Here is a 22,526-nt window from a genome sequence, read left to right as displayed (position 1 = left end):
CTTCCGCAGTTGTGGCACGTGGGCTCAGTAGTTGTGGCTTGCAGGCTCTAGAGCTCAGGCTCAGTAGTTGTGGTGCACGGGCTTAGCTACTCTGAGGCATGTGGGATCTTCCCAGGCCAGGGCTATGAACCCGTGTCCCTTGCATTGGCAGGCAGACTCTTAACCACTGCGCCACCAGGGAAGCCCAATAATAGCTAACATTTATGTGGCATTTACTATATGCAAGGCACTGTTTTGTGTGCTTGACAAATATTAATTCTAATCCTCACAGCAACCTTAGGAGGCAGGTACAGTTATTATCACAATTTTACAGGTGAGGGTATTAAGCCCCAGAGAGGCTATATGATTTTTTCTCCCAAGATCAAAGTCACACCTAGTTAGTGGTAGAGCCTGGATTCAAGCCCAGGAACTCTGCACAGTCCATGCTCTTAATCATTTCACTCTCCAACAACCTTTATTTTTAACAAAGATAGATGTAAATTCCTGTATTTAAACTAAAAAGAAGAGATGGCAAGCAAGAGACACCTGTGTATTTTAAGATATCAAAAATTTGAAGACCATCATCTTTTAAGGACATTGTCAAAATGATGTATCCCCAAGAAGCAAAATGGTGAAGTGTTCAGGGCAACTTACTACCTTGTGCAAGTATAGGAACTAAGGCTTTAATCTAGAGAAAAGAAAGTAGTTATATTAAAATATTTAGTATCTATATTATTCATACAGCTAAGGACCTGTCCTTGAAAGGCTCTATTTTGTTTTTTTCCGGAGGACAGAATTAGGTGGTTTAATGTAGAGTTTGAAAGCATGGACTTTGGAAACAGATTGGGTGGGTTCAGATCTGGCATTACCACTTAACCAGGCACATGAACTTGGGTAATTCTTCTGTGTCTTCTTCCTTAACTGTAAAATGGGGATTATGATGATAATGATAACACTACCAACATCATAGGTTGCTGTGAGGATTAAATGAGTGCCTGACACATGCTAAGCATTATATCAGTTTTATTAACGAGTGGAAGTGATAGGTTGATAGATTCCAGCTTATTCTAAGGAAGAATTTCCTAATAATTATAACTGTTCAAATGAGGAACAGGATGTTCCTCAAACTAGTGCATTCCCTAGCCCTTAGTTGCTAGAACTGCTTAAGCAAAATCTTGAATGAACACTTCTGTCAGCAATCTTGCAGAATCCCTAAATTACAATACAGGTTTATCTAGATGATCTAGAATTCCTGCATGTTAATTCATAATATGATTACTAGGTTCTCTAAGTAGCTATAACAGTATTTTACAGAAAATGTTTTGTATTTGGTTTTTGTTAAATAAATAAATATTTATTTATTTATTTTTGGCTGCGTTGAGGTCTTTGTTGCTGTGCACGGGCTTTCTCCAGTTGCGGCAAGCAGGGGCTACTCTTCGTTGCCACACGCAGGCTTACTGAGGTGGCTTCTCTTGTTGCAGAGCTTGGGCTCTAGGCTTGCAGGCTTCAGTAGTTGTGGCACGTGGGCTCAGTAGTTGTGGCTCGCGGGCTCTAGAGCACAGGCTCAGTAGTTGTGGTGCACGGGCTTAGCTGCTCTGCGGCATGTGGGATCTTCCCAGATAAGGCATCGAACCCGTGTCCCCTGCATTGGCAGGCGGATTCTTTTTTTTATTATTTATTTATTTATTTATTTATTTTGGCAGGTGGATTCTTAACTGCTGCACCACCAGGGAATTCCCTTTGTATTTGTTTTTGTTTTTAGGAATACACATAAGAATATCTGCAAAGGACTTAAATATCTACAAAGGATTTATTAAATTTTTCCTAAGAATTTATCGTTTTTGATGCTATTGTGAATGCAGTTTTTTTAAAAATATTTATTTATTTGGTTGCGCTGGGTCTTAGTTGCGGCAGGAGGGCTCCTTAGTTGCGGTATTCAAACTTTTAGTTGCAGCGTGCATGTGGCATCTAGTTCCCTGACCAGGGATCGAACCCAGGCCCCCTGCATTGGGAGCGTGGAGTCCCATCCACTGCACCACCAGGGAAGTCTCCCAACGCAGTTGTTTTCTTAATTTCACTTTTGTTATTAGTGTAGAGTATAAAGTTGATTTTTTGTATACTAATCTTGTATCCTACAACCTTGCTAAACATGTAAGTTCTAGTAGTTTGTTTTGTTTTTGTTTTTGCTGTGTCTGTGTTTTCCTTATGACTTTCTACAAAGGATCATGTCATCTGCCAATGAAAGCAGTTTTATTTCTTCCAATCTGGATGCCTTTTGTTTATTTGCCTTTTCACACTGGCTACACCCTCCAGTACAATGTAGAGTAGAGGTGGTGGGAGACTGCGTCCTTACCTTGTTTCTGATCTTAAAGGCAAAGTATTGTCTCACCATTAAATGTGATATTAGCTGTAGGTTTAGATGTCCTTTATCATAAGCTTCTGTAAAAATAAGATTCCTTGGCCTCATCTGAAGACTTAGGGAAGTGGATCTCGGAGAGCTGCAGTCGTAGGGAATCTGTACTTCTAGGAAGCAGCTCAGATGACAGCCTTGATGGTGTTTGAGGACCTATACTGCCCATCGCTTGTCGCGCGCCGTTAGAGGAGCTCCCAATTACACTCCCTGCCTTTCCTGGAAGAATCACTGAAGAAAGAATCTCAGTACTCCTACAGTTGGGTGTAGTAAGCAACAAGACTGTCAGTTATAACAGTTTGACATTCTGCAGAATGGCCCTCAAAGAAAAGTGACGAATCTGCTCTCGCGCATTGACCAGAACTATAAACAGCAGTCGGGCATTTGGGCTCTTTCGGAATGGAAATGGGTCAAAGTCAGGAGGCAAAGTTGAGCTATTAAATTGGTTGCCTAGGTGTCGTATTATGCCCAGTATTAAAAGCTCCTAGGCCCTGAGTATGAAATTATTAGTTTAATCTATAGCTTAAGCTAACGATGGCTTAAAACTGCCATGCGGCCTAGCCAGACTACCTAACTACGAAGCGACACTGCTTCTACACGGAATTAATTTTACACCCCTAAGAAACAATTACGAGAACATTTTTCCCTATTACCTCAACCCTGAGATCCAATCAGACGCAAAAACGGACCGGAAAAGAGATGCTGGCGCTATTGATTGACGTACATTCCAACCAACCTACAACGGAAGAAGAGCGCGCCTGCGCAAGTCGTTATCCAATCCGTACTAGCGTTAGCGGAAGAGGCGGGGGCTGTGGAAACGGCCGCCGCAGGGTTGGCGGACTTGAGGAGGAGCAAAGATGGCGGAGTGAGGTGCGTCGAGGACCCCCGGCCTTTGGGCCAGGGGGAGGGCCGGACCCCGGGCACTCGAGTGCTTCTGCTGGCCCGTGCGAGGTAAGCCGAGAAGGCCAAGACGGGAACTAGCAGGAGGTGGCGCGGCCCAAGCCGTCCGAAGAACGGAGTGCGCGGAGCCTGCCCGCAGCTGGCACGGGCCTTGGCCAGGCGCGGGTTTCCTTGTGAGTGACCTCCGGGCGGAGCCCGGACTTTTGGGGGTGTGTTGCACCATAACTCAGACCCGACCTGCCACTGACCTTCTCAGTGCCTTGCCTTTGGCTGCCTTTGTGCTTTCGGCTTGTTGCCCGATGATTGCACCCACGCTTGTGCATATGTGGCATTCTCTGCGTCGGCCATCGGTTTATCTTTGAAGAATATCTTTGTTTTATTGATTTATTTATGCTCCTCGTCTCACGAACTTCGTGTCCACTGTTTTACCTGAGGCTCGGGTCTCAATCGAGGCCTGTTGCGGCTCTGAGTATTTTGTGACCCTGTCCCTTTGACCTTGAAATTTGGTGTAACAGGTTTCCCCCACTTCCTGGGATTTAATTTGAGTCTGTGTATCGTGTACGTTCTCTTGCTTACCTTTATTATATGCATTCGTTCCCACTCCCACCTCTCAAACTTTTTGAAGATCTGTGAAAGCAGTTTTGTCCTTGTATGACCTGATAGTTGCCTAATGGCGCATTAATCTCAGCTAACTCTAGGTACAATTAACCGTAGTTTTCCAGAACTAAAGGAGTCAGTGTACAATTTTTATTTATGTATATATTTGTAGAGAGAATGAGAAAGACTTTGGGGAATTATTATTATAAAGTAATTTGTGTAATGGGGTGGGGTTACAAAGTATACTACTGTCAGGCATTTGTGTTCGGTTCTTGTTTAATTTCATGGGATACCTTTTTTTGTAATTTGGGTTGTTATGACCCCTCATTCGACCTTTCAGTTAAATTGTGGGAAAGGTTTCTGAGTTGTTGAAGCCTATTTAAAACTGGCACATTAGTTAGGCCCAGTTCGAATGACATGTCCGAATACAAATGAATGTGTCTGGTATGCTTTTTGCTGGCCCTGGATTTAACAGAGCTGAAAATACCAGGTAAAGAAATACTTCTAAATAAGACGTTTGTGTTGCTTTTGTCCAGAGTAGTTTTTTCATTTCATCTAGGAGAAGAAGATACTGGGCAGAGGAAAGGAACAGAACATTCTTCCTTCCTACCTCACAAACAGGGGAGTGATCATTTATACTAAAGCAAAGGTCTTTTGCTGGAGAAGAGTGTCCATAGCATCATCAGATTCTCAAAGGGGACAGTGTTTAAAAACTCGAGAACCACTGCTCCAGGAGTTTTGACATCTTTATAAAATTAATGCCAGTGCAGGCAGAGAGTAAATTCTTTTTGATTGTTCCTTCTGAATAGTTTTTGATAGTGATGTTTTTAAGACTAGTTTGGTTCATTTGAATAATTTTGCACATAAACGCATACAGCAAAAGTGAGGGCTGTATCCTTACTGTAATGTTCTTTTTATTTTTCCTTATCACAGGAAGAACATTTTCCTTGACTTGTAGGTGCTTTTATATTCATCTCAAAAAGAAAACAAAATTCTGAACTCAGGATTTGGCAAGTGAGTAATAGTGGCTAATGCTTTCAAATACTGTTTACGCAAATTGGCAATAGCTAGATAGAAGTAGAACAAGAAATCATTAGCTTCGACAGAGGATGAACGTCAAAAAGTGACTATAAATTATTGGTATAATCTCTCCCTGAAGGCACTAGGGAAGGATTTGTTCCACGCTTTTCTTCTAGCTTTGGGTAGTTTGTTGGCTTGTGGCAGCACAACTCCAGTCTTCACAAGGCATCCTCCCTGTGTATGTCTATGTCCTAAATTCTCCCTTTTATAAGGACACCAGTCAGATTAGGGGCTCACTTGGCTCCAGTATGACCTCATCTTAATTAATTACATCTGCAGTGACTCTGTTTCTAAATAAGGTCATATTTTGAGGTATTCATATGACAACATAGGAATTTGGGCAGGACACAGTTCAAACCATAATATCTACTTAGTCATATACCTTGATTGTATTATATGAAAAACATTCAATGTTGAACTGCTTTAAGGATTAAAATCTTGTATACCACTTGTATAAGGGACTTAGAGTAGTTAAAATCACAGAGACAGACAGACAGAATGGTGGTTGCCAGGGGCTGCAGGGAGGGGAAATGGAGGTTTATTATTTAATTGGTACAGTTTCAGATTTGTAATATGAAAAGAGTTCTGGAGATGGATGGTGGTGATGGTTGCACGATAATGTGAATGTACTTCTTACCACTGAACTGAACACTTAAAAGGGGTTAAGATGATAAATTGTAAGTTGTGTGTATTTTACAATAAAAAAAATTGAAGAAAGATGAGTGAAAAACTCCAACTATATGTATTTCAATATTAAGAAAAGGAATAAGAAGAGGGGAAAAGGAATAAATACCCTTTAGCTGGTAGAGTCTTTATCATATACTTTTAGAGCCAAGGCTTTGTTGCTTGGATTGTAACCTTAATTAAGTCCAGGCAGACTGTTAAATAACACAAATTCAACTGAGTAAATTTATTTATTTAAATTGAAGTATAGTTGATTTACAATGTTGTGTTAATTTCTGCTGTACAGTAAAGTGACTCAGTTATACATATAACTATATTCTTTTTATATTCTTTTCCATTTTGGTTTATCCTAGGATATTGAATCCCAGGACATTGTATAGTGTGCTTTCATTTATGGGGAGGAAATAAATCTACTTAAGCACATCTATATTAGTATAGTCTAGCCCACATCTGGGGGCAGAAACTGTCCAACAAACCCAGCATTTGTTTTTCTTTTTTTGGCCGTGTGGCATGGGGGAATCTTAGTTTCCCGATCAAGGGTCGAACCCATGCCCCCTGCATTGGGAGCACAGAGTCTTAACCACTGAACCGCCAGGGAAGTCCCAGCATTTGTTTGTTTGTTGTTGTTGTTTTTTAATAATTTTTTAAAAAATTTATTTTTGGCTGCATTGGGTCTTTGTTGCTGCGTGTGGGCCTTCTCTAGTTGTGGCGAGCGGGGGCTACTCTTTGTTGTGGTGCACGGGCTTCTCATTGCAGTGGTTTCTCTTGTGGAGCATGGGCTCTAGGCGCGTGGGCTTCAGTAGCTGTGGCTTACGGGCTCTAAAGTGCAGGCTCAGTAGTCATGGTGCACGGGCTTAGTTGCTCCGTAGCATATGGGATCTTCCCAGACCAGGGCTCGAACCCGTGTCCCCTGCATTGGCAGGCGGATTCCCAACCACTGTGCCACCAGGGAAGCCCTTGAGCTATTTATTGATGTGTAACAAATTACCCAAAATGTAATGGATTAAAACAACAGTAAACATTTATTATCTCGCACAGTTTGTGTGGGTCAGGAGTTATTAGAGTTTCTGGTTTGGAGTCTCATACACGGTTACAGTCAAGATACTAGCTGGGGTGGCAGTCATCTAATTCCATGGTGGCTCATTCACATGGCTAGCAAATTCATGCTGGTTGTGGAAAGCCTCATTCCTACCACTGTCAGCCTCTTCCAGGGCTGCTTGAGTGTCATGATACAGCAGCTGGCTTTTCCCAGAACAAGTAATTCAGGAGAGCAAGGCAGAAGCCACAATCCCATCTATGACCTTGCCTCAAAAGTCACTCACTGTCACTTCCTCCTCATTCTGTTGGTCATTGTTTAGACACCAACTAGTATACTGCAATACAATTCTGACACTAACCATCTGGAATTAATGCAGACCCCACAAGTCAAAAGGGCATGATCCCCCAAGAAGACTGCCCTCACTTTAGATGCCAGCAGCACTTTGGAGGATCCCCAGGCCACCTGCACTTCTGACCAACTGGCTGCAGATTCAAGGGTTCCCATGACCCTGTCAGAACCAATCTTTGGTTTCATATTTATTTTTTCCTTCCTTCTGGCTGCTTTGGGTTTATTTATTATTTTTCTAGTTCCTTAAGGTATAAAGTTAGGTTGTTGATTTGATATCCTTCTTCATTTTTAATTTAAGCATTTACAGCTGTATATTACTCTTAGCACTGCTTTTGCTGCATCTTGTAAGTTTTGGTATGCTGTGTTTTTGTTTTCATTTGTCTCAAGATATTTTCAAATTTCCCTTGTGATTTCTTCTTTGACCCATTGGTTGTTTAGGAGTGTGTTGTTTAATTTCCACTGGTTCATTTACTGTAAATTCCAACAATTTGTAGTCTCGCTCTAGGGACAAAGGCCAGTCAAATTTTTTATTATACAGTAGTCACATAGGTGAACCCTTGTTCATTTTTAGAAGGGATTATTAAAGGGTGTGAATACCAGGAGGCAGCAGTAAGGGAGGACCATCTTAGAAGCTGACTACTACATAAAGTCATTTGACTCAGATCTGGCTAGCCCAAGAGCTTCATTGAAAATTCCTATTTTCCCTTTTCATCCTCTCAATAAGTCAGATTTTGTAATATAAAGTTACATTTTTTGTATAATCAACAGCACTAAACAAGTGAGTTCAGAGACCCAGAAATGCGTAGTAAGGCACCAGCTTTACAGGAATGTATTTGTAAGTTTTGTAGATCAGAGTGTATAGTTGTACTTTCTTCACCTAACTCTAGGACCTGTCTATTTAAATTTTAGCTCATGTTGGCTAGGTATATTTAAGAGCCCTGCTATTCAGTTGTTCAACAAATTTTTATTAAGTGCTTATTATGGGTCACATGCTATTCTAGGTGCCTGGGATTCACCAGTGAACAAAACAGGTTCCTTCCTGGTGGAGGTTACATTTTAGACAGGACACATGAGAAACATAATAAGTATTGTACCTTACATAAGTGCCTTATGTAGTGTTTCATGCATGGATTAAAAGGAAAAGTAGGGCTTCCCTGTTGGCGCAGTGGTTGAGAATCCGCCTGCCAATGCAGGGGACATGGTCGAGCCCTGGTTCTGGAAGATCCCACATGCCGCGAAGCAACTAAGCCTGTGCACCACAACTACTGAGCCTGCGCTCTAGAGCCCGCGAGCCACAACTACTGAAGCCCACGCGCCTAGAGGCAGTGCTCCACAACAAGAGAGGCCACTGCAATGAGAAGCCCACGCACCACAACGAAGAGTAGCCCCCGCTCGCTGCAACTAGGGAAAGCCTGTGCACGGCAATGAATACCCAACGCAGCCATAAATGAATGAATAAATGAATAAATTTAAAATATGGAACGCTTCACGAATTTGTGTGACATCCTTGCACAGGGACCATGCAAATCTTCTCTGTATCATTCCCAATTTTAGTATATGTGCTGCTGAAGCAAGCACAAGAAAAGGTGCATTTTTAAAATTGAAGTATAGTTAATTTACAATGTTGTGTTTCAAGTGTACAGCAGTGATTCCGTTTTTTATATACATGTATGTATATATATACATACACACATACATATGTATTCTTTTTCAGATTCTTTTCCATTATAGGTTATTCCGGGGTATTTAGTATAGTTCCCTATGCTATATGGTAGGTCCTTGTTTGCCTGTTTTATACATAGTAGTGTGTATATGTTAATCCCAGACTTCTGATTTAGCCGCCATCCCCTTTGGTAACCATAAGTTTGTTTTTTATGTCTGTGAGTCTGTTTCTGTTTTGTAAATAAGTCATTTGTATCATTTTTTTTTACGTTTCACATATAAATGATATCATATGGTATTTGTCTTTCTGTCTCTGGCTTACTTCACTGAATATGATAATTTCTACATCCATCCATGTTGCAGCAAATGACATTAAGGAAAAGGTGCTTTTTATCTTTTTCTTTTTTTGGGCCAAGCCGCATGGCATGCGGGATCTTAGCTCCCTGTTCAGAGATCGAACCCGTGCCTCCTGCACTGGAAGCATGGAGTCTTAACCCCTGGACCTCCAGGGAAGTCCCAAAAAGGTGTTTTTTTTTTTTTTTCCGGTACGCGGGCCTCTCACCGTTGTGGCCTCTCCCGTTGCGGAGCACAGGCTCCGGACGCGCAGGCTTAGCGGCCATGGCTCACGGGCCTAGCCGCTCCACGGCATGTGGGATCTTCCCGGATCAGGGCACGAACCCATGTTCCCTGCATCGGCAGGCGGACTGTCAACCACTGCGCCACCAGGGAAGCCCAAAAGGTGCATTTTTAAAAGACTTCTTTGGTACTTATTTGGTTTATATAGAATTCTTTCAGCATATTTACTTGTGGAAAGGACTAGCTTGTATCTTCTTTCCCCCTCAACATTACTGCCAATTATCTGGCCATTAGAATTGAGCTACAGAACAGTCTAGTGGCTGGTGCAAGCTTTGAACTAGCCTGAGTAAGCTTATATAATGAAACAGCTCTGTTCTCCGTAGGGTTCTAAAGGCCTGTATGTGGATATTCTCAGTTTTTTCTCTCACTTCCTCTGCTGCTTTTATAACAAATGCAAATTCTGTAGTTCTTTACCTTCTGAATTAATTTACATTTTCCTTTTGTAGGTTTTGAATCAGAACTGTCTCGTCTTCAACCAGAAGAGGTTATTCAAGGTCAGTTTGGAGTTGAGAGGTATTTTTGAATCTCTGTGACGTACTAAAAATGGAGGGCTAGGAAGACTAGTCAGCCAGTCACCATTGGCCATTTTTGTAAGCTTAAGTAATTTAAGCTTTTGATATGCACCTGTGATTTATTTCTTTATTATCATACATACATAAAATTTATCATTTTAACTATATTTAAATGTATAATTCAGTGGCATTAAGTATATTCACATTGTTCTGTAACCATTACCACTATTTCCAGAACTTATTCATCATCCCAAACAAACTCAATACCCATTAAGCAGTAACTCTCCACTTCCCTGCCACCAGCCCCCCGCCCCCCCAGTTCCTAGTTACCTGTATTCCACTTTCTTTCTCTGTGAATTTGCCTAGTCTAGTTACCTCGTGTAAGAGGACTTAGACAATATTTGTCCTTTTTTTGTCTGATTTACTTTTGCAGATATTTGCAGTTTAACAAGTGTGATGTTTAACAGCAGTGAACTGCTAATGTTTTTACACGCTTGCATTTGGCGATCATGCTACAGTACGTATTGTTTTACCTGTGTTTATAGTTTACAAAATTTTTATTGTTCACTCTTGGTCTTAGGTAGTTGAAGATAATTCTGAGTAAGATGACACATATGGTTTTGAGTATTAAGTATTTAAGCATCAACTTTGGAGTACAATACTGGTTTTATTTATTTATTTATTTATGGCTGTGTTGGGTCTTTGTTGCTGCACACTGGCTTTCTCTAGCTGTGGCGAGCAGGGGGCTACTCTTTGTGGTGCACGGGCTTCTCACTGCAGTGGCTTCTCTTGTTGTGGAGCATGGGCTCTAAGCATGCGGGCTTCAGTAGCTGTGGCACATGGGCTCTAGAGCACAGGCTCAGTAGTTGTGGTGCACGGGCTTAGTTGCTCTGCAGCACATGGGATCTTCCCAGACGAGGGCTCGAACCTGTGTCCCCTGTTTGGCAGGTGGATTCTTAACCACTGCACCACCAGGGAGGTCCTACAATACTGCTTTTAAGCACAGATTTTTTTTTTTTAATTTTTAAATATTTATTTATTTTTGACTGTGTTGGGTCTTTGTTGCTGCATGTGGGCTTTCTCTAGTTGTGGTGAGCAGGGGCTACTCTTTGTTGCAGTGCGTGGGCTTCTCATTGCAGTGGCTTCTTTTTTTGTGGAGCACAGGCTCTAGGGGCATGGACTTCAGTAGTTGTGGCATGTGGGCTCAGTAGTTGTGGCTCGCGGGCTTAGTTGCCCCGCGGCATGTGGGATCTTCCTGGACCTGGGCTTGAACCCATATCCTCTGCATTGGCAGGCAGATTCTTAACCACAGTGCCACCAGGGAAGTCCCAACACAAATGTTTTATATAGAATCATTTCATGGACTATATTATTCCATTTGCATAAGAGAAAATTAACATGTGTATCTCATTTTATATAATGCAAGTTTTAATATAATTCTAGCTTTTTGTATCATACTTACATAAGTTTCTTGGCTACTGCTTCTGCTTTTCTTTCTTTTTATTTATTTGTTAGTTCTTATTTTATATATATTTATTTTTTTGGCCACACCCTTACGCATGTGGGATCTTAGTTCCCCAACCAGGGATCGAACCCGTGTCCCCTGCATTGAAAGGTGGAGTCTTAACCACTGGACCGCTGAGGAAGTCCCTGCTTCTGCTTTTCTTTCTTTTCTTTTCTTTTTTTTTTTTTTTTTTTTTTTAATTTTATTTTTTATGTTTGGCTGTGTTGGGTCTTCGTTGCTGTGCGCGGGCTTTCTGTAGTTGCGGTGAGCGGGGGCTACTCTTCGTTGCAGTGCATGGGCTTCTCATTGCGGTGGCTTCTGTTGTTGTGGAGCACGGGCTCTAGGTGCACAGGTTTAGTAGTTGTGGCTCGTGGGCGCTAGAGCTCAGGCTCAGTAGTTGTGGCGCACGGGCTTAGTTGCTCTGCGGCATGTCAGGTCTTCCCAGACCAGGGCTTGAACCCATGGCCCTTGCATTGGCAGGTAGATTCTTAACCACTGTGCGACCAGGGAAGCTCCCCTGCTTCTGCTTTTCCAGTGATAATACTGAATTTGGTGGTGTGGTTGGACATTTTCTTTTAAACAATATGTAATCCAAAAAATTTTTTTTGTGTGTTTTAAAATACTATTTTTAAAAAGTAAGCTCATATAGAAGTACCTATCTTAATCTTCCTGTTTTCAATCTATTTTGTATTTCCAGGTATTTCTATGTTGTCTCCTGGAGTGGGGTTGTCCTGCTTCTTTGATCGGGCCACCTTCCCTATTCTTGAAATGTGGATATCTCTTCTCTAAACTTTACCTTCATGATTTGGACTGGAAAAGGCTGCTTTTCTTTTTGTTCCACCTCTCAGATTCAAAGAAGAGAAGCCCCTGGGATGCAGTCATCCTGCTAACTTCTCTAGGAAGAAAGAAGCAACTGATATACATCTTCTGCTGCAATTTGCTTAATCACAAATAATTTTACAAGCTGAAGGCTGATATCATTTGAAACAGGTGCTTAGATGGTGATATTTGTGAATTCTTTACCTTTTGTTCCAGACAAGAAGACGAAATAGCAAGCGTGCGTGACATCAGGGTGTTTTTTTTAACGTCTTCCAGTTGTAGCCACTGTTGTGATAAGCACAGTTGAGACTTGCAGCAGTAAATTCCAAATATGTGTTCTAATTTGAAGTGAAAGAGATGCTTAAAAAATTACATATATTTCTAATACCTGGCTCATCCTTTGGCATAGATTTACTGGATAAGAACAAAGGTCCAATTTTGCAGTAAAACCTTTGATGTGATAAAGAAGCATAAAGACAAGATATCACAAGGTTAGTTGCATATGTGAGTACATTATCACAACTCTATAAATACACATTTTTACATGTGTAAGTCCACATTTTTGGATGATAAGAGGGATATTTCTCCTGGAGAAGGAAGCTGTGGTGGACTTCTTTCTCAGAAGTCTTTGGATATATGGTATTTTTAAATGTTTTTTCATTCTTCTAAGGAATAACCACATTGTGCAGATGCTAACCCTATGAATGCATGCTTGGGTTTAGTGAAAAGTTGGTAAAAGGGAACTAAACAGTTTTGAGTCCAGGGATGGAACCCTTTTCACCACCCTAGGATGAGAAGCTACTGTATTAAAATTAGTTCTTTCTTTTTCGTGCAGTCTTATTTATATAGCACTTGAGACTTGGTTTTACATGCTGCTAAGGCTGGAAGAAAAGTGGCAAAAGTGGTTTTTCTGTTCAGAAGATCTTGGGATGGACCCTACAGTATGACCTGCCTTCACCTTTGGACATACAGGAGTGGAGAAAAAAACGAGGAAAGTTTCCATATTACTCCTTTCTCCTAAGAAAAAGAAGTGAAAATGCTTTATGCAGCTCCATCTGACTTTATGGCATTTCACATTCTATAGCTTTGTTTTTTGTAAAAGGATAAGTAACTTTTTCCCTTTGATCCAAGATGGGTTCTTGGGTATTTGATTTATTTTTCTAGGCAATAGGTGTATGTTTGGCTGAAAAGGCTGGGACTGAGGTAACTTCCCCCAGTTGGAACTGAACTTTCTCATCAGAGAATGGGCCTCAGAAGAAATGTTCCCAGACTGTGGTTAGGTCAGTGTAGATTTAGAAGAAATCCAGGGTCTGAAAAAACTCAAACAAGAAAAATAGTTCCAGTAAGAAATAATGAATTTCCTTTCTTTCTGTTAAAACTTATAACTATCTGATGAACAGACTACAGGGTAAAGCCGTCCTTGCTTCCAAATCAACAGGGGACCATTGTATGAATTGCCAGGTGTTTACATAAGAAGAATGAAACCTTTATAAGTTTTTGTAAGTAGAGAAAGAATTTACAGCTGGTTAGATGAAATTAAGAACAAATCATCTTAGATCATCTCTGTGATACAGGGAATGTTTACCCAGGGCCATGCATGTTGTGCTGCTGAAATCTTGGGGCAGATTTACCAGAATTTGAGAGTGATAAAAATAGCCAAAAATTGGAAATATTGAGCACTCTTAATGATTAGTTAAATTGGTCAACCAATTTGAATTGGCATATGGAAGCGTTTTAGTAAAATAATTACATAATATAGATAAAATATAATTTCCTTTAATTGGGGGCAATTACTGAGTGGTAAAGCATAGTAGAAGTAACTTGGATAAAGGTAACTTAAATTTTTCTCTAAATTCTCAGCCACTTCCTGATGTTTTCTATCAGTATTTTGGAATTGATAAAGACAGAATGGAACCTACATACATGAGTCCCGTTGGTATGTTGGGAATATCATATGGAGAATTTGTATCTTCAGTTGTCTGTTACCCATCCTCCCCATGTTTTTTTGGGCAACTTTTTGGGTAGGATTGTTTGGCAGGGGATAGAGACCCTCTACTGTCAGCACCAGTGAAACCATCTCTGGCCCACTTGTTTGAATAATTGTGTATCAGACTCATCTTCTCCAGTTGCTTTACATATTTTCATTTCAAAGTTAAGAGAACCACTGTTTAATGCTTTCAGGTTGTTTCTGCATCTGCATCTTCCATGATTTTCACCAGATGGCATTTAACAAAATGGGTATATTCCAGTTGTATTTGCCCAGTGTTTACTTAATACATCTACATTGTTTTTCCTGGTCTATTTTGGTCCACTTCATGATGGCAAAAGCTATAATTTTAGGCAGGACTATGCCTCAATCTGTAGCTGTGCCTACTTCCTTTCCTTTGCTCATCCATGTTAGCTGGCAGTTTTTCTTTTAAAAAGTTGAACAAAAATGGGATATGTGCAATAGAAATATATATATGTATATTTTAATACTTGTGGACAGATGTTACAAGTTGTTTAAGAACAACAAAATCACCAATGTCTTCCATTTTGAGATGTGTATAGTTTTGTAAGCATTAGTGCTTGGTAGCATATTGTAGTGCCATGTTAGGGGTTAGTGCATGAGCCTAGTAATAATTTAAACTTCAGGATGAATTATTGATAATAACTAATAGTGTAAAAAGAGTGGAAAATCTAGACCTTTTCTTTTCTCATAAATATCTGAATCCGTGATATTCTCCCTGGGGAAAAGAGATTAAGGCCCAAAAGACTCATTTATGAATAGAAATATGGGGTCACAAGGTGAGATACTGTCTTTGAGGATTTTTAAGCTTTCCATGAGGTAGGAAACCAAGTTGCCTTTGTGTGTTATGAAACCTTATATCAAAATGAGGCCCCATTTCATGATTCTGCTTTGCTCTCTTTGAGGTGAGACTGTTCTTACACTGTTTTCACATTGTATGTCTTGTAGGTTTATTGTTTTCCCACTCTTTTTGCATCAGATTATTTTACATTTTGCATGTCTTACTGAGATGCTATGTTAATTGCTCAAGTGAGTGCTTTTCTAATCGGAAGACCATTTATGTTTCCTATCTGCAGTATGCTACATGTTAACAGAAGAACACTGGTCAGTAGTTGAGTGTCCTAGATTAATTTCTCTTGGGCTTTTCCTGTTTCCAAATTTGCTGAATTGTGTATTGATGAGATTCCAGACCTTTTCATGAGAATTGGCAATGTAGCTAAATGGAGACTACCTAGGTTGCCATGTATTAATATTAACTAACTCCCTGCTTGGTTATAGTAAATTGCCTCAGACAGCTTTCACTCTTTTCTCTTTTCCTTGTAGAAATAAAAGTTGTTTTGTTCTGAAAGCATAGCTTTCTGTAGAAAAGAAATTCCTACCTCTGAAAGCTTTCTTGAGAACTTGGAAATGGCAGTTTTCTGGGGTGATTTTTAAATCTCAGTATTAGGAGAGTCCAGGATTTATTGCCACAGATTCTATAGTTAGTATGATAGGAAATGCAAAACTTTTTTAATGTGGTGTGTCTTGTGTGCAGAAGCAGGCTTAAAGAAATTGACTCTTGGGCAGCAAATCTCGAGGGACCCAGGTTTAGATTCTTATAGTGTACTTAAAGTAGTTGTACTCCTGGTTCAGTTAGTTTAGTGCCTGGGAGAATCCACTTCTGAAAAGCATTTAAACATTTAAAAAAATACCTCTGAAAAGGTAATGAATGCAAAATAGCACAGTATATAGGAAAGAATATTTCCTATTGCAAAAAAAAAAAGCCATAAAACAAACAATTTTCAAGAGGTAGAATTTCAGTAGCAATAACAGTTTTGCATGTATACTAAGTTGCGTTAGCAGGGTTGTACAGTAGAATACTACTTGAGTTTGAGGCTCTGTGATAACAGAATTCCATGAAAGGAAAAAGATGTTGTAGGTAAAGAGTATGTAAAAGGTACTTAAAAAAAAAAACAAAACTATGAATGTATATGAGTATATCATTATGTGAGAAATAGCAACGTTTGTGCAAGTTAAAGGTTAAAGACCCTACTTGTTTGCTAGAGCAGAGGGTTAGAGCCATTTAAGCTTTTCTGATGCTTAACCTGGAAACGTACTCCTACTGAGTAACCCCACTGAAGCTCATCGTGTGGGGATTTTGCTTATGTTTCTTTTAACAACAGGCATTTATAAAATGGCATACTTTTTGCTTTGTCACCTCATCTTTCTCCATTAGTTTCCTGGGTACATTTTTTAGAGAAAAGTTTGCTGTGCGTATATATTTAGAGTTTAAAAAGACAGACTATAGCTGGCTTTTCCTCATGCCTGTTAGTGTAGGGGCGTTAGGATTTAAAGGTATAAAGCAAAAGGACTGAAGGGAATGGCCAGAGACAGTACACTGTCTAATGTAGATGTGCCAAGGCCTGTGGCCTGTGACTGCTTATTTTAACAAGAACCCAGCAAACTAGTTTCTTGATCTGAATCATACAGCTCTCACATCAGGATGTAATAACAGAATGAGGGTGACTTCTTACTCCCTTTTACCTCATGTTCATCTTGGCCATTTAGCACCTTGAAGATCCCTGAAAGGATTGTGACTGTGTTCCCTTGTTTTCCCAGGGGAAGAAACTGAAAGATGAGTGGATCTAAGAAAATAGTGCCTCTTGAATATTAAATTCTTAAATGGCAACTCCAAAGGATAGAGAGAAGGCTATATTAAATTGATTATAGCTCCTCTTTAAATGTCCTATGTCTTCAGTTTTGTGTTAGAGACATTGGAATAACCAAGCAATATTCAAACATCTGCACGATCATGAGGACACCACTGCATATTACAGTGATGTCAGTAACAGTTTAGTTACTTAGAACAATTAAAGATTACCCTTAATAGCAACATTCATAGTTTTAAATGCTCAAATGTGCTACAAGTTTTTGTAGTCTCAAAGTATGGTTGATACTTTTCAATGTTGTTTTGGTCTCATGTTTACTCTTTGTGTACCTGTGATATGCAAAATATGAAGAGACCCTTGGCCTCCAGGAGTTTACATTCTCATGGTGCTGCTGGTGCAAGCAAATTGCTTCTAGTTTATTCAGAACATTGCTTGGCTGTTAATTATACCATGTTTGGAAGGATTCCTTGGCCAATAGTTTTCAAAAGCAGAGGGCTATGCTAAACTTCAGGGCATTGATTTTTGAGTTTACATTGTATTAGCTCTGCTGTTCATGAACTCCTTTTCCCCAGGGAGCTGTGCAGGTAATGCTTATTAATGTGAATCAAACTATTCTGCCTAAGAGCATCTTCATCATCTCTATACCACCTATGCTCTTGTATGCCATCACTGTCAGTAAATGGCCAAGAAAACTCACTGCTCCAGAGGACATCTCTCAGTACTCTATTTTCCCAAATTTTTTACATCATTCTCTACCCAAAAGGACCAGAATTTGCAATTAATCCTTTTATAACTGAATAGTGGTCCTAATTTTAACCTTTTTGTGTGTGACTTTTGTACCTCTGTTCTGAAGCAGCATTGTGATAGATGTGGAGCACCTGCCTACATTTCTAAGCAATCACTTTATTAACCCACATTTTCAGTTGAAACTTTGCATGTAATTTCCTCTACTTCCTCTGAGTCAAGGGGTTTACTCTGCATGTTTATTAAAAGTGGGTCTGGATGGAAGTGCAAGCAATAGTGGCAGGCCCATAACTCTTATTTTAGAGTATAATATTCTAATGCATGGTTGAAAATGTCCAGTGTTATGTGGCTACTAGTAATTAGATATATGCATTTATTAATAATGAAGCAATAGAGACTTAAACCACTAGCTTGAATTTATTGTTTGGATTATTTTCATTTTCTAAGATTATCTTACTTCCATTGAAAATGGAAGCTAGAAGATAAACAGGGGCAACCATAAGACATTCAAACTGTCAGGAATAGAGCATAACAGTGCTCACCCTCTAACCTCTTGCCTGGTTCCATTAGTCCCCAAGCATGTTTAAAACAAAAGGCACAAACTAAGCATGTTCAAATAAATAAAGAAGCTGCTATGGCTATAATAGAAAGGTGCAGAGTTTCAGAAAGAGTATGGAATACCAGTGTGGAAGATGTAGAGTAACTAGGGATGGGGTTTGTCTGATACAATTTATGTGGCTTAAGTTTGGATCTCTTAAGACTAGAATCTTGGAAGTGAATAGAGGCAACATGGACATATTTCAGATGTTCCAGGATTTTCAGGTAACTAGGTGACTCTTTGGATGGTACTGCTTTACCCAACCATAAAAGATCCTTCCAGCAAAGGAGCCCATTCCATTTTATGGAAATAGTCCTTAAAATATAGATACATCTGTGGTTTGGTTTTTCTGTTGTTACTGTATTTAAGTTTTTAAAGAAATTTTTTTATAGCCAGAGTTTTATCCTTGATGTTTTGGTTAGACTTCATAATTTGTTGCCTAAAGCTTTTGATGCCAGGTAGACAGGAGCAAGTTTTCCCATTTTGTAAAAAAGAAAAACCTTGCTGTTTATTTTCTTACTTGATGAAGAAAATAGATCAGTTCATTGTAATAGCTTAAAATTTTTTGAGATGATTCCTGACTTTGAAATAACCCATGTAAGTACATGTGATCATGACAAGTAATGTACAAATGTGATTCATTATATTTGAAAGAGACCTAAGTAGAAGAGAATTCAAGATTAGACTGGATGATTTTCACTAGGCCCCTTCCAGGTTTCATGTTCTATGATTGAAAAATAATTTTTCCAAAATTATTTCAACCTCATTTTAATCTTCACTGTGGGATTTCACTTTGAATACCTTTAGGAATGTTTAAGTGGAATGGTAACTTTCCAGTAGTTCCTAATGAATAACTTATAGTCCTTTTACCCAGTTCAGGAAGTGAAATGTCATATCCCATATGTAAAGTTTCAGTTTGGTACTTATCAATAAAATGTCTACCAAACAATGAAACCAGTAAAGATTTAAGGACAGAGTTTCTCTAATCTCTGTTCCTATTATTTCCACTAGGCCATATTAAAATGTTAATATTAGAAGCCCAGACATCACAGATTTCTCCAGGAACCCATACTCGTAAACTTTTTTTTTTTTTTTCCTGGTACACGGACCTCTCACTGTTGTGGCCTCTCCCGCTGCGGAGCACAGGCTCCGGACGCGCAGGCTCAGCAGCCATGGCTCACGGGCCCAGCTGCTCCGCGGCATGTGGGATCTTCCCAGACCGGGGCACGAACCTGTGTCCGCTGCATCGGGCACGAACCTGGTCCGCTGCATCGGCAGGCGGACTCTCAACCACTGCGCCACCAGGGAAGCCCCATACCCGTAAACTTTTAAAGTCAAGAGTAGATATCTTAAGGTTAGAATTTTCAAAAGATTTTGTCTCCCCTGGTGATGGTATGCCATGCCATAGATTAAAGTATAATTTTCTCCCAGGGATAAATATTCTGGCAATACATTATCATCAGTCCATAAACAACAGTAATAGTCTTGGCGCTTACCTTAAAACCACCTATCGCTGGTAATTTAAAAGATTCATGTTAGAATAACCTTTGCATAGAGTTTTACTTCAGTAGCTTTTGTTTTTACTTGTTCAGATCTTCTTCATTGCCTCATTGGTATATAAGATAATGTTATTGAATGTTTGAAGTTTTACAAAAGGCAGCTTGCTTTCTAATCTATGCATCTTTGGGATATTAGAAGAAATATTCTTTGCTGTAAAAAGGAACTGCTGTAAAAGTTGGAAACTCTGCGCCTGTGTACATATATATTTTGGCAATAAAGCAGCATGGGCTGAGAATGCACTGAAATTTCATTGTGTTGTTATTTGGAATGGGTAATTCTAATAATGCAGTAAATTATGGAGATGGAAAAAGGAGCCTATCCACAGACCTGTGCTTAGGTAGGCGCCAGATGTCAAATAAAGAAGACAAAAGGACCTGGGTTTCTTGATGCCAAGTTGTGGCAGTTTCTGTTGTAGTTCAAGGGAAAAACAGGCAACCATATGAATAAAGAGGCACCTTATTTAAACTATGCCCTTATGCCATCCCCTGTTTTACCTTTAGGGCCAACCTTATGCTAGGTCTAGGAGCAAATGTTTAGTTTCTGGTAAGGAAATAATGATACAATTACTGCCAATAATTAAGAAGCTTTTATATTTAATTTTAAAAAGTTAAGACGTTTCAACGCTACTTAAGAAGAGATCCTCCTAGATTCAGGGGAAAGGAAAGGAGTTCAGTTTTAAGAAAGCTGTTACAAACTTCCTTGGGATTGGCTATTGTCAAATGAACAAAAGCTATGTGGTTTTTGTGATGTGACAACTAATGTAATAGTTCCTTCCTTTGATTTATGAGACTATTCATTTAACACACACTGATATACTCCACTTCCAGGTACTGTGCTAGATGCTGGAGTTATAAAAATTGAGATGGTTTCTGCCATTAATTAAGGAGCTCAAAAGTGTACAACTTGGGGACTTTATATATGCAATTTTTTTGTTCTCATAAATACATGGACTTTTGAAAACACTTTTATTCAACATACATACAGTGGTAAATGATAACTAGCCTTAGAATCTGTTAATATCAGCCAGTCATTATTGATGTTATAGACTTCCAGAGGAGCTTTTATACCACTAAGGCCTTGTTTAAAAAAGTCAGCCATTAGTGAGAGTATTAGTACAATTGGTACAACATTTATGGAAGGCATAATATCAAAATTGTAAATGCACATGCCCTTTGACTCTGTTCCACGTTAGGAATCACTCCTACAGAAATACCAGAACAGATACGCAAAGACATGACAAGGATCCAATAAAACAATGGTTAAATTCTGATGTATTGATTATTGAATCATATGCAGGTGTTAAGTAATTTGTGAGGCCTGGTATAGAAAGCTGTCTGTGACATGTATTATTTGAGAAGCAGGTTGCAGAATAATGTGAAAAATATAATTGCCTTTTATGTCTATGTGTCTGTCCACACGCATGAAGGTTATAATAGCGTAGCATTTATTAAGCACTTAATATTAAGCATTACTCTTAATTACATTAGATGTATTCATTAACTCATTTAATCCTCACTAGAGCCCTAGTTAGTTTTTAATCCCTATCTTACAAGAAGAGTTTAATTCTTCAAGTTCATGGCTAATAAGTAACCAAGCCACAATCTGAATCTAAATCATTTGGCTCCCAGCATGCTACATTGTGCCTCTCAGAAATGTAAGGGGAAGTATACTTTTACCCTTTCCTTTGTCACACATCTATATCTGAATTTTTTTCTAGAGTAAACATGTAATTTGTATTTGAGAGAAAAAAAATATGTAAAACTAGCCAGCTTAATTTGATGTCAAGTTCAAGCATTTAATTTTCTATTGAAAGTCTACCAAAACAGCAAATCCAGAGGTTAAGGAAAATAGCTACGTAAGAACAGCTTTTTAAAGAAAGGAAATACGTTGAGGCAGACATACCCATACACAATAAGAATCCCAGGATGATTCAATGTAGTATTAGTATTAGGTCTCATTCTTTAGGAGTAGAAAGAGCTTTTCTGGTACTGGTTGTTGCCAGAGGCTTCGCCCTTACTTAACCAAATTTTGCAACTCAAAAGCATAAAGCGAGCCAGAATTTTCTCTCTAAAATAGTTTTAAAGGAAAATATCCTATATGCAGTCTAAAATGGAAAGAATCTGCTATTAAATCTGCTATCCACTGGGGACTCCCCTGGTGGTCCAGTGGTTAAGACTGCGCTTCCAATACAGGGGGTGTGGGTTCGATCCCCGGTCAGGGAACTAAGATCCCACATGCTGCGCAGCGCAGCAAAAAAAAAAAAAAATCTGCTAGCCACATCGGAACCACATTAACTTCTCTGTGCACCACCACTAGGCTATCGTCTCTTGATTGTTCTAGTGCCAGCCCCTCCTTAGTGGTCTGCTTGCCGCCCTCCCACCCATTCTCCATAAGACAACCCTAATGAGGTTCTGAAAACGAAAATTTGATCCTGTCATAGGCCTCCTTTAAAATTCTTCAAGGTTGTTGGGATAAAAACAAACATCCTTCAGAAGGCCGATAAGACCTTGCATCCGCAGGTTTCTGGACACCGTTGTAACTCCTACAGGTCTTTTTAAGGGCCTTTGTATAGACTGTTCTCTTCGTCAGCTTATTAAATGCCTACTCATCTTTCAGACCACTGCTGAAACATTACTTCCACAGAGAGGCCTTACCTGACCCCCAAACCAGGTCAGTTACTTGCTATATGTGCTTATATCTCTATGTCCCTTTTCTTCAGAACCCTTACTACAGTTGTAATTTTAAATGTCTTCATGTGGTTATTTGAGTGTCCCATCTCTTGACTAGATTATAAACTG

At 39.5% G+C, this 22,526-nt stretch overlaps 1 protein-coding gene and 1 non-coding gene across 6 annotated transcripts in view; one reads left to right on the top strand and one right to left on the bottom strand.

The window, feature by feature from the left end:
• The first annotated feature begins 3,190 nt into the window (after positions 1–3,190).
• NUSAP1 (nucleolar and spindle associated protein 1) overlaps positions 3,191–22,526 on the top strand; it is a 65,516-nt gene continuing 46,180 nt past the window's right edge. For 3 of the 5 annotated variants that reach the window (XR_007475908.1, XR_007475907.1, XR_007475909.1), the window contains exons 1-7: positions 3,191–3,340; positions 4,820–4,900; positions 9,782–9,829; positions 10,281–10,364; positions 12,049–12,341; positions 12,580–12,661; positions 22,345–22,398. The gene's annotated coding sequence lies outside the window, so the exon portion shown is untranslated. Of the gene's footprint in view, positions 3,341–4,819; positions 4,901–9,781; positions 9,830–10,280; positions 10,365–12,048; positions 12,342–12,579; positions 12,662–13,005; positions 19,968–22,344; positions 22,399–22,526 lie in introns of those variants that run through there. The other 2 variants (XR_007475906.1, XR_007475910.1) reach the window with 2 other exon arrangements.
• On the bottom strand, positions 8,508–8,615 carry LOC117202934 (U6 spliceosomal RNA). Its single transcript, XR_004485473.1, has one exon. It is a non-coding gene; the product is annotated as a U6 spliceosomal RNA (small nuclear RNA).

Source organism: Orcinus orca, chromosome 2 (assembly GCF_937001465.1).
Source record: "Orcinus orca chromosome 2, mOrcOrc1.1, whole genome shotgun sequence".
NCBI lineage: Eukaryota > Metazoa > Chordata > Mammalia > Artiodactyla > Delphinidae > Orcinus > Orcinus orca.
This window is presented reverse-complemented; position numbering and strand designations above follow the sequence as displayed.